Here is an 11243-nt window from a genome sequence, read left to right as displayed (position 1 = left end):
ATTTTGGTGTTAATAAACTTCTATTTGCCTGAGTTAGATTCTATTTAGGTTTAGCTTGGTTATACCTCTACTGTTCTTAGGTTAAGAACATACCTCGAAGTAATTTAGGAAGAAAATAGAATTCATGGCAAATCTCTTTCAGGGAGCTGTACCTACCAATTCAGAGGAAATAAAAATCATCCATAAGTAGCTTTTCAACTATTTGTGATCAGATATTGTTCTAAATTGGGCATTTAAGAGTAATAATTTGAAAGAACAAATCTATTTACCAACAAGCTAATACTCATAGAATTATATGGCTGCAACCTATTAGCAAACAAAAATGAACAATGTAAGGAAATAAGTGAATTCATGGAGGACACTCCTAGAGACAATTTCCTTCTTGGTGGGGACTTTAACACAATTCTGAACCTAAACGAGAAATCTGGGGGAATACAAAATCTTTCACAGACATCAATAGATTTCAAGGAGTGGGTAGAGGAAAATAATCTAATGGACATACCTACCATCAATGGAGTTTTCACATGGAATAATAGAAGGATCGAGTTTTACAATATAGCAGAAAAACTAGATAGATTCATGCTCAAAGGATACTTAAGTACACTGAATGCTATCATTCATGTGAGAATATTACCTAATGTAGGGTCTAATCATTACCCAATCATATTAATTTTTTGAAAAAATGAAACCTATAAGAAATCCCTTCAAATGTGAAAAATGTGGTTTTTAGATAAGGAATTTATGGAAAACAAAAAGAAATGGTGGATTGAAGGTTCATTTGAAGGGTCAAAAATATTTTCCTTTCTATCTAAATTAAAATGGCTAAAATAGACTATTCTTAAATGGAATAAAATTCACTTCAAAAACACATTCAAAGAAATTTTAGAAAAAGAAGATGAGTTAAAAAATCTAAATGAAGAAATTATAGAACATGGAATGGACTATGATAAATAATTAAAAGAAAAAGAACTATTAGGAAAACAAGTCATCATCCTGGAAAAATAAGAAGTATTTTGTAAATAAAAATCAAAAGAAACATGGCTAGAATAAGGGGACTGTAATACAAAATTCTTTCATAACATCACTTTAAATAATAGAAACATAAATATAATAACTAAAGTTAAAAATAATCATGGAATCATAGAGGATGATCCAAATAAAATATCATTCGTGGAATACTTTTAAAAAATCCTTAATGACACGGATTCATCTAACTAAAAGCTCAAAATGATATGCTTAGCTCGATCAAAAAAGTGGTTATAGAAGCATATAACAAAATGTTAAATTCACCTATATCATTAGAATAAATTAGAAGAACTTTATTTAAAATGCATCTAAATAAATCTCTAGGACCAGATGGATATCAAGCCTTCTTCTTTCAAAAATGTTGGGATATAATTTGTTAGGATTAAACCACAAACATAAATAACAATTACATGCAAATATAACCAATATCAAAAAATAATAGATCACACAAAAAAGAACACAAGATACCAAGATTTAACGTGGTTCACCCAATTCTTGGGCTATGTTCACCAAAAAACAAGTATGATATTATTATGATCTAGTGATTACAACCTAATTACAATTCGTAATCCCTTACAGCTCAATACTACTACAAGAACCAATTTTTAGATCACTACTGTGAAACAATCCCTAACCCTAAGCTCTTTTATGCAAATATTTTTACTACTTTAGGGTTATAATTAATAATTACATGTTGGTCTAAAATCTTGATAAAATAGGGCCCAATTTTTATTATTATGAAGTATGTATAGTACTTTCCTAATAAATCACCACAATCTAACAATCTTCCACTTGGGGACTGATCAGACTACACACTAAACAACAATCTCCCACTTGGAAACTGATTCAGTAGCTATGCCATTACTCCATGAGGCTCCCACTAGATCAAACCACCCTGGATTTTGTTGTTCTTTTATTCATGTTCAATCTAGAAGACCAACCAAAGTTGAAGAGGAGTTTAGCTTCTCCCTTGTTACTACCTTTGTAAACATATCTGCTAGATTATCATCTGTATGTATCTTGTCCAACTTTAATTGTCCATCCTCAAAAGCTGATCAAATGAAATAGTACCACAACTAAATATGTTTAGTCTTTGAATGTAGAGCTGAATTCTTTACATAATGAATGGCACTCTAACTATCTATAAAAAAATAATTATCCTTCTGAGGGTGTCCCAATTCTTCTTAGAGGACTTGAAGCCATATAGTCTCCTTGGCTGCCTCTATAGTAGCTACATACTCTGCCTCTATAGTGGATAAATCATTAACCTTTTATAACCTAGTAACCTAGCTCATGGTTGCCCCACCAATAGTAAAGATATCACTTGTAGTACTCCACCTGGTATCAATATCCCCTACCAAATTTGAGTCAACATAGCCTTGTAAATCAGTAGTAGAGCCCCCCTAAAGTGTAAAGACTTATTGGATGTTCCTCTCAAATATCTGAGAATCCATTTGACCACATTCCAATGCTCAATTCCTAGATGACTCATATACCTGCTAACAACTCCCACTGCATGTGCAATATTTGGCCTTGTACATACCATAGCATACATCAAGCTTCCTATAGCTAAAGCATATGATACCTTGGACATCTTATCCTCCTCTTCTTGTGTATTGGGACACAATTCCTTAGTCAACTTCAAATGACTAGGTGAATGTGTGCTGACAACTTTAGCATTCTCCATAGAGAAACATTGCAAAACCTTCTCAACATAATTAGCCTGGGATAGTGTCAATTTTCTATTCTTCCTATCTCTACAAATCTTCATACCAAGGATTTTTTTTGCTGCCCCCAAATCCTTCAAAGAAAATGCATGTGCTAACTGGCATTTTAGCCCCATAATATGATCCATGTTAGACCCAGCTACAAGTATATCATCAACATATAAACATAAAATAATGTAGCTGTCATCATCCAACTTCTTAAAATAAACACAATGATCTAAATGACACCTATTGGATCCATGCTCATGCATAAAACTATCAAATTTCAGCTATTGCTGAGGTGCTTGTTTCAAGCCATGTAAACTTTTCTTCAATTTGCACACTATGTTCTCTTTACCTTTGACCTCAAATCCCTGTGGCTGAGCCATATATATCTCTTCATCCAAATCACCATGAAGGAAGGCTATTTTAACATCAAGCTACTCTAAATGCAAATCTTTAGTAATCACAATCCTTGAAACAGTATGGATAGAAGTCATCTTAACAATAGGAGAAAATATCTCATCAAAATCAATGCCCCTTTTTTGTGCAAATTATTTTACAACTAACCTGACTTTAAATCTTTTCTCACCTCCATCCTCTTCTTTTAACTTGTAAACCCACATATTCTATGCTCTTTTACCTACAAGCAACTTGCATAAATCCCATGTCTTATTCTTCAACAAAGAGTCCATTTCATCTTTCATTGTAGACTCCCACTAAATCTTAGTATCCACCTACATAGCTTCATCATAAAATTTAAGTTCACAAACATCTGTTAATAAAATAGAATACAAAGAGGGAGAAAATCTTTGTGGAGGTCTAGTTTGCCTTGTTGACTGTCTAACATTCATTGGTGTGCATGGTATTTGTTGTTGCGATTTTTGCACATCATGAGGAATGGCTTGAACATCATCTTTTAGAGTATCATCTAGTACTACATAATCATCTTCTTTCTTCTCATGTTGTTGCAATAGATCTTTGTACAACACTTTCTCATTGAATATGACATCCGTGCTTCTTAGAATTTTATGATTTTTAAAATCACAAAGCCTGTAACGAAATTCATTAATGCCATATCCAACAAATACACATTTCTTTGACTTAGCTTCCATCTTGGTTCTATTTTCAAAATCTATATGAGAAAAAGCTTCACAACTGAAGGTCTTGAGAAAATAATAACTCATCTTCTTACCAGTCCATGCTTCCTCTGGAATACCACAACCCAAAGGAGTGAGGAACCTCCATTAATAAAATATACAACAATATTGATAACCTCCACCCACATGTGTAAGGGAAACCCAACATGCAACCTCATGCTCCTTGCACGCTCCATTATAGTCCTGTTCATGTGTTCAACCACTCCATTTTCTCGTGGAGTCCTTGGAATAGTTTTCTTCCTATGAATATAATTAGTGGAGCAATAATCTTCAAATTCATGACTACAATACTCACCACCATTATCAGATCTGTGACATTTTAATTTCTTACCAGTCTCATTTTCAACCAAGCATTTCCATTTCTTAAAAGATTTCTATCTAAGAAAATAAACCCATACTTTTCTAGTTGCATCATCAATGAATGTAACATAATAATGAGAGCCACCAAGGGAGGATACTTGAGCCAATCTTGTATACATTGGTATGCACAAGCTCTAATTTCTCCTTTTTGTTTTCCTTCCAAATCTTCACAAAACTCACTCTCTTTTGTTTTCCATTCACACAACTTTCATAGAAATCCATATTTGCACATTTTAGACCTGATAAAACTTTCTTTGAATGAAGTAATTTCATACCTTTCTCACTCATGTGCCCAAGTCTATTGTGCCACAGTGCTGTATCAAAATTTACAAAAGCTATTTGTTCTCCCCACTCAACTAAAGCAACTGTTCCTGAACATTCTCTTTTCTATGAAACAATTAAAGTAGAAGGAACAATATGACCTATACAAAGCTATAAGGTGCCTACTTTCACATGTTTTTCTACTACAAGGGAACCTTTTGAAACCTTCCAATTTTTATCATTAAAAGTAACTACACAAACCTCATCACCGAGTTTCCCTACTAAAATTAGATTCCTACTCAGCCTTGGAACATGTCTTACCTCATGTAGTAGCCAATGATTCCCATTCTAAAACTTAATCTTAAATTTTCCCTTTCCAACAATCTGACAGGGTTCATTATCCCCTAAATAAAAAAGTCCAAAATCCCCTTGGACATAATCAAGGAAATAACCTCTATGAGGTGTAGCATGAAATGATGCACCATAATCTAAAACCCATGAATCATCAACACTTTCTAAAGATAGAAGCAAAACATCATCTTTGGATTTGTTACTTACCACATTTGCCTCCTTGTCTCCATCTAGTTTATCTCCTTCATTTTTCTTTCAATTCCAACATCTTTCTTTTTATGCCCTAGTTTCCCACAATACCAGCAGTTGTTTGGTCCTCTCAATTGAGACCTCCTCCTTTTTGACCTTCCTCTTGATTTCCCATGATTTTTGAAATTACTTCCTCTTTGAGTCATTCTGCCTCTGCTTTGTGCATTCAAAGCACTTCTTGATGTAGATCCACCTGAGCTTTTCCTACGAGTTTCCTCACTCAAAACAACACCGATCACATCATCATATTTTAGGGTACTAGATCCAAGAATAGAATTACTCACAACCATTACCAAGCCATTCTAGCTTTCAAGCAAAGAACACAAAATCAAGAGAGCCCTAATTTCTTCATTAAAATTGATACCCATAGAAGATAATTGACTAGTAATAGTATTAAACTCATTTAAATGATCTACAATAGATCTACCTTTTTCCATTTTTATATTAAATAAATACTTCATGAGAAATACTTTGTTTGAAGTGAAGGACTTTTCATACAGTTTCACTAGGGTTTGCATCAATTCTTCTGTTGTCTTCACTTTTGTAATATTAAATGCCATTGAGGGTGCCAGGCATAATCAAATGCTTCCAAGTGCCTTTCTGTCTAAAAGATCCCATTCATCATTTGAAATAGATCCTTGATTTTTGGTTTTTCCTTCCAACGACTTCCATAAATCCTTCTATTAAAGATAGTCTTCCATTTGCATCTTCCATAATTGAAAGTTCTACCCATTAAACCTATCAACCCTCAGCTTACCCTCATTTTCCATTGCTCCCACTCAACTGTGAGACCCTCCTACAAAGGATAACTAAAAAACAACCTAACTCTGATACCACTTGTTAGGAATTACATGCAAATATAACCAATATTAAAAAATAATAGATCACGCAAAAAGGAACACAAGACACCAAGATTTAACGTGGTTCACCCAATCCTTAGGCTATGTCCACCAAACAACAAGTTTGATATTATTACAATCCAGTGATTACAACTTGATTACAATCTATAATCCCTTATAGCTCAATACCGCTACAAGAACCAATTTTTACATCACCACTATGAAATAATCCCTAACACTAAGCTCTTTTATACAAGTATTTTTACCTCTTTAGGGTTATAATTAATAATTACATGTCAACCCAAAATCCTAATAAAATAGGGCCCAATTTTTTTTTTTTGGGTGATGCCCCAAGCTTGAAAGAATTTATGAAGTATGTATAATAATTTCCTGATTAGTCACTAAAATCTAACATAATTGGGGCATAGCTATGTAAAGTCATTGAATTAATAAAAAACTCATGAATGTTGCTAACTGAAATCAATCATATGTTCCTAACTCTCATCCCAAAAAAAGGGAATTGTGAGGATCCTAGTCACTTTAGGTCAATCGCTCTTTGTAACACCATCTACAAAATATTATCTAAAATTCTAAAAATGAAATGAAACTTATTGTCCCAAAAATTATATCTGAGGAACATACTTGTTTTTTGCTACAAAGATCAATTCTAGATGGAATAGTTATTATCCAAGAAACTATACACTCAGCACAAAATGACAAAGAACAATGCATGTTGGTAAAATTAGACATCCAGAAGGCATATGATATGGTTGATTGGAGGTTTCTATGCAAAACTTTGAAAACCTTTGGTTTTTCTCGACAATGGGTAAACCTTATATTCAACTGTATAACTAGACCAAAAATCTCCATACTGATAAATAGTATACTACAGGCTTCTTCAATATATCAAGAAGTATTAGACAAGGAGAACCCATCTTACCTTTCCTCTTTATCATTATGGATGAAGCTTTTGGTAGAAACATTAAAAAAAAAGCATAAATAGAAAGGAAAATTAAAGGAATTATAGTGAACAATAATATCCCGTACATCACCCACCAACAATTTGTAGACGATACCAGTTTACTCATGAAAAGTACAATAGAAGAGGCATGAAAATTTAAAGCACTCTTACAAGGATACATGGAAGCATTTGCATAGAAATCTAAGATCTTATTTATTAACACAAAACCTACACTAGAAAAATAGATCTACAAGATTATGGGATACAAGAAAGGAAAATTCCCATGCAAATATCTTGAAGCCCAGTTAGAAAAAAAAACCAAGAACTCTAAATTATGGACCCCTATTCTTGATAGAGTTGATAGAAAAATGAATAACTAGAAAGGTAAATGGTTAACTAAAGTAGATAGACATACAAAAATTAGAGTAGTCCTTTCAACCATCCCCACATATCAATTGTCATGTTTACCATTACCCAAAAAAATTAACAAAAAATTAGAAACCAAGCTCAAAAATATCTCTTGGAATGGAACTAAGGATAAAAAGAAACAAGCCCTAATAAAATGGGAAACAATCTGTAAACCAAAAAGTCTAGGAGGTCTAGGAATTAAAAATTTAAGCTGGCAAAACCAATCTCTAGGAGAAAAATTAATATGGAGGATGTTTAAGGAGAAAGAGAGTAAATGGGAAAAAATTCTATACTATAAATATATAAATGAATTAGAGCCACTATCATTATTCATAATAAAGAATCCTCAAAAGGACTCACACATATAGAATTTCATGATAAATTTTTTTGCCCTCTTTAGTAATAATCTAACCTGGGATATAGATAAAGGAAATAATGCCCTATTCTAGGAAGACTCATGGAATAGTCATCCTTCTTCGACTAGTTGTAACCTCTCTATAAACATCAAGAATACCCTAGCCCAGTTATGGGGTACACAACTCAGTTGTTACATAGATAGGAGAGTTGAAAATGATGAAGAAATTTTTGAGTGGAAATATTTAGAAAACATCAATCTCACCTTGCAAGAGAAAGAAGAATTTAAAATATTTTTAAGTAACATACCATAAAAATATAAGGATAAACAAGACAAACTTATTTGGGGAACGTCAAATGATGGACAATATAGTATCAGAAATGGATATAACCTCCTAATAAATTCACAAGATTGGGAAATAACCAATCTACCACTTTATTTATATTGGGACTCAACATGTCTTCCTAAAGCATGAATCATTTTATGGGCTATGCTATGGAAGAGAATTTTAACAACAAATAAATTTACTAAAATGGGATACAAAGGTCAGTCTAGGTGCATCTTATGTAAGAACTCTTCAGAAACTATAGAACATCTATTATATCAATTTCCTTTCACCAAAAAATGTTGAGAATGACTCATTCAAAAACTAAATTGGCAATCCCCTTTCCTAGTATCCCTCTCAAATCATCTGCTAAGATGGCCTACAAAAGGAAATCATAAAGTATATAGTAAATTATGAAACATATCACCTTCAATTTTATTATGGGAATTTTGGAAGGAAAGAATTAGGAGAATCTTCCAAGATAGAACATTACAACTTTCCACTCTTCTTAACAAAGTAGAGGCTTGTATCACATAAGTCACGAATAGAAATCTTAGGAAAGTACCTGAAGAAGAAGGATCTTTCATGAGCTGGGACACAAAGATGAAAAAAATGGTACAAACTCATGAACCACCTCTATTATATACAAAAACCAACCTACAAGCACACAAATATTGCAAATGGGAACCTCACCCAAAAAGCTTGTTTAAACTTAATTTTTATGGAGCCTCAAGAGGTAATCCAAGAAAAGTAGGATTAGGTTGTATTATAACACATGATGATGGAGAATGGCTAATCAGATGAGAAAAATCACTAGGTTACTTAACCAATAATATGTTAGAACTGGAAGCCCTTAAGGAAGGACTATAACTTTTCCTAGAACTAGAGACCAAGAAATTAATAATTAAAGGAGACTCAGAGATAACCCTGTATGCACTCAAAAAATGATCAATTCCAAATTGAAGGATAAATTCTACTTTAAAACCCATTTTTGACTTAGTTGACTTATTTGAATAAGTTAGTATTCAACATATTTATAGAGAAGGAAACTCAAAAGAAAGCCTTCTAGAAAATCAAGGGGAATATGACATAGATATATTATCAAAGAGAGTCTAATCTCATCCATATCTAGTAATATATTATAGGTACACCTCTTTCGTAATAAACTAGCTATCCTAAATCCTTACATTTATCATACCCATTCTAACATGTTACAATACACCCACTAAAGAGCTCAAAACCTATCTCAATGGGACCAGTTTGCGCCTTCATACTATAAGACTAGGTAGACATACTAAATTAAGCATAAATTGAAGCCAAATCTCAATGGAAAACTTGCTTACAAACATAAAAAAATTTATAAAAAATTATGGATGGATCTTCAACTTGTGCATTCATAATTTTTGTTACATTAAGTGGGTTTAAATAATTTTTTAAACTTAGGTATGCGTTTATTTGGAATTTATCAAACCCATCTATACCTTGTATCTTTTTCATTTTAATAGTCCTTTAGTTTGATCTCTTACAATTCTACAAAGCAAAGGAATTCCTCCACCAAAATATTTTTGGCATATCCTAAATTAATAAGGGACTACATGCACAGATCATAGAAAACTCTGTAAAACAAGGATTAATGTTTATTGGTGAGATTGATTTTCTAATTTACAAGTCAAGAACCTCTTACAATTAATCAAATCATGTAAGTAATAAGAAAAATGTAGATACAAATGGATTTACCATGAAAATCAAAACTTATATAAAGGCACTATCATAGACTTAAGGTTTGAATTGTCTCACCAAAGAGTCTTATTTAACCCAAAATAATGCATATATTTCAGTCCTACAAAAGACATTTTACCTAAGGAATTCTAATAGCATATTTTATTGCTAATTTTCTAATAAATTTTCATCTAGAATTTTTTTTTATACAAGTATGTAGAATGGAAAAGGAAGGCAAAGATCGATTATGTATTCTACTTAAAATCTTACCATCCAAACAAAAAACATCAATCCAAGCTATATGATTCAATATTCTTCAATAATGTATACAAAGTATCCTATGGACTCAAGATTCAAATAGTCATATTTGTATCTTATATAAGAGAAACTGCCAGTAGTAACATTGGAAAAGGGGTATGCCCCTTCAATTATGTATTAATATAAGACTTTGGTCCCGAGCAAGACTGGAGGATTTCTTCTCTGTTCTTTCCTACTAGTGCCCGTTTGAATGAAGATACTTGTAATTTTACTTATGGTATTAATATAAATTATAAGGCTTCAACCATTTACTAATAAAAAAAAATAAAATAAAAAATTAACAAACAAGTATTATGAGTAAAGGACAAGGTAAGCGAATACATTCATGTTTTAAGGACAAAATTATAGTTAGAAAAAAATGACATCAAGGTGGGGAATGTTAAAAAAATTACTATTTTTGATATTAAAAGTAGTTAAAACTATGGGCTAACCCATTAGTACAATGACCAATTAACAACACATAATCAACCAATCCCATTTTTCAATTTTAAAAATCTATCCCACTTATCCAAACACAAAAGATTAAACCATCTTTTCCTATTAACACTATAATCTAATGAGAGAGTCTTATAGTTTATCAAGATACTAGAAATTAATATCATAACTCTACTATGATGATAGTTAAAGATCAAAACCTCTTTAAAATGCCTTCATCGTCATCTCCCTGACCCTTCTCTTTTTCCTGCTGAAAAAATATGGTGTTAAAACAAATGCTACTAGATAAGAGAAGTTGATATAATCAAACTACTTATAGTGTGGACTTCAAATTATAATTGATGAAGATGTCATAGTTTCTATTAAATAGAACAAAATTACTCTTGGGCTCTAGCGCATTGCAATAGAAGTTCAACCTTTCAACATCTCACATATGGCACTCTAGTGAATTGAAATGAAAAATATAGTTTTTCTCCTCTCAAATGTTGAGAAAATTTGACATTCAGTTTATTTCTATCCAAAGATAGCTCTTCATTTTGTGCCAAATCAACCAATCAAAGTTGGCATGATCTTTTGGCAATAGAAACAAGCCTTTGTGGTTCACAATTTATGAGATATTTCTTAGATCTATTAGATTTCTACAATCCATATAAATATGATTTTTAGTTTATCAATTCGATTGTGTAGAGTTAATTTGTCAACAATTTTTTGGATCAAACTACATGATCCATCATCAAGATGCAAGAGAATAAGAAGAATAGAAAGATAAT

Source organism: Cupressus sempervirens, chromosome 4 (genome assembly GCF_028749045.1).
Source record: "Cupressus sempervirens isolate cs-2001-9-10 chromosome 4, ASM2874904v1, whole genome shotgun sequence".
NCBI lineage: Eukaryota > Viridiplantae > Streptophyta > Pinopsida > Cupressales > Cupressaceae > Cupressus > Cupressus sempervirens.
This window is presented reverse-complemented; position numbering follows the sequence as displayed.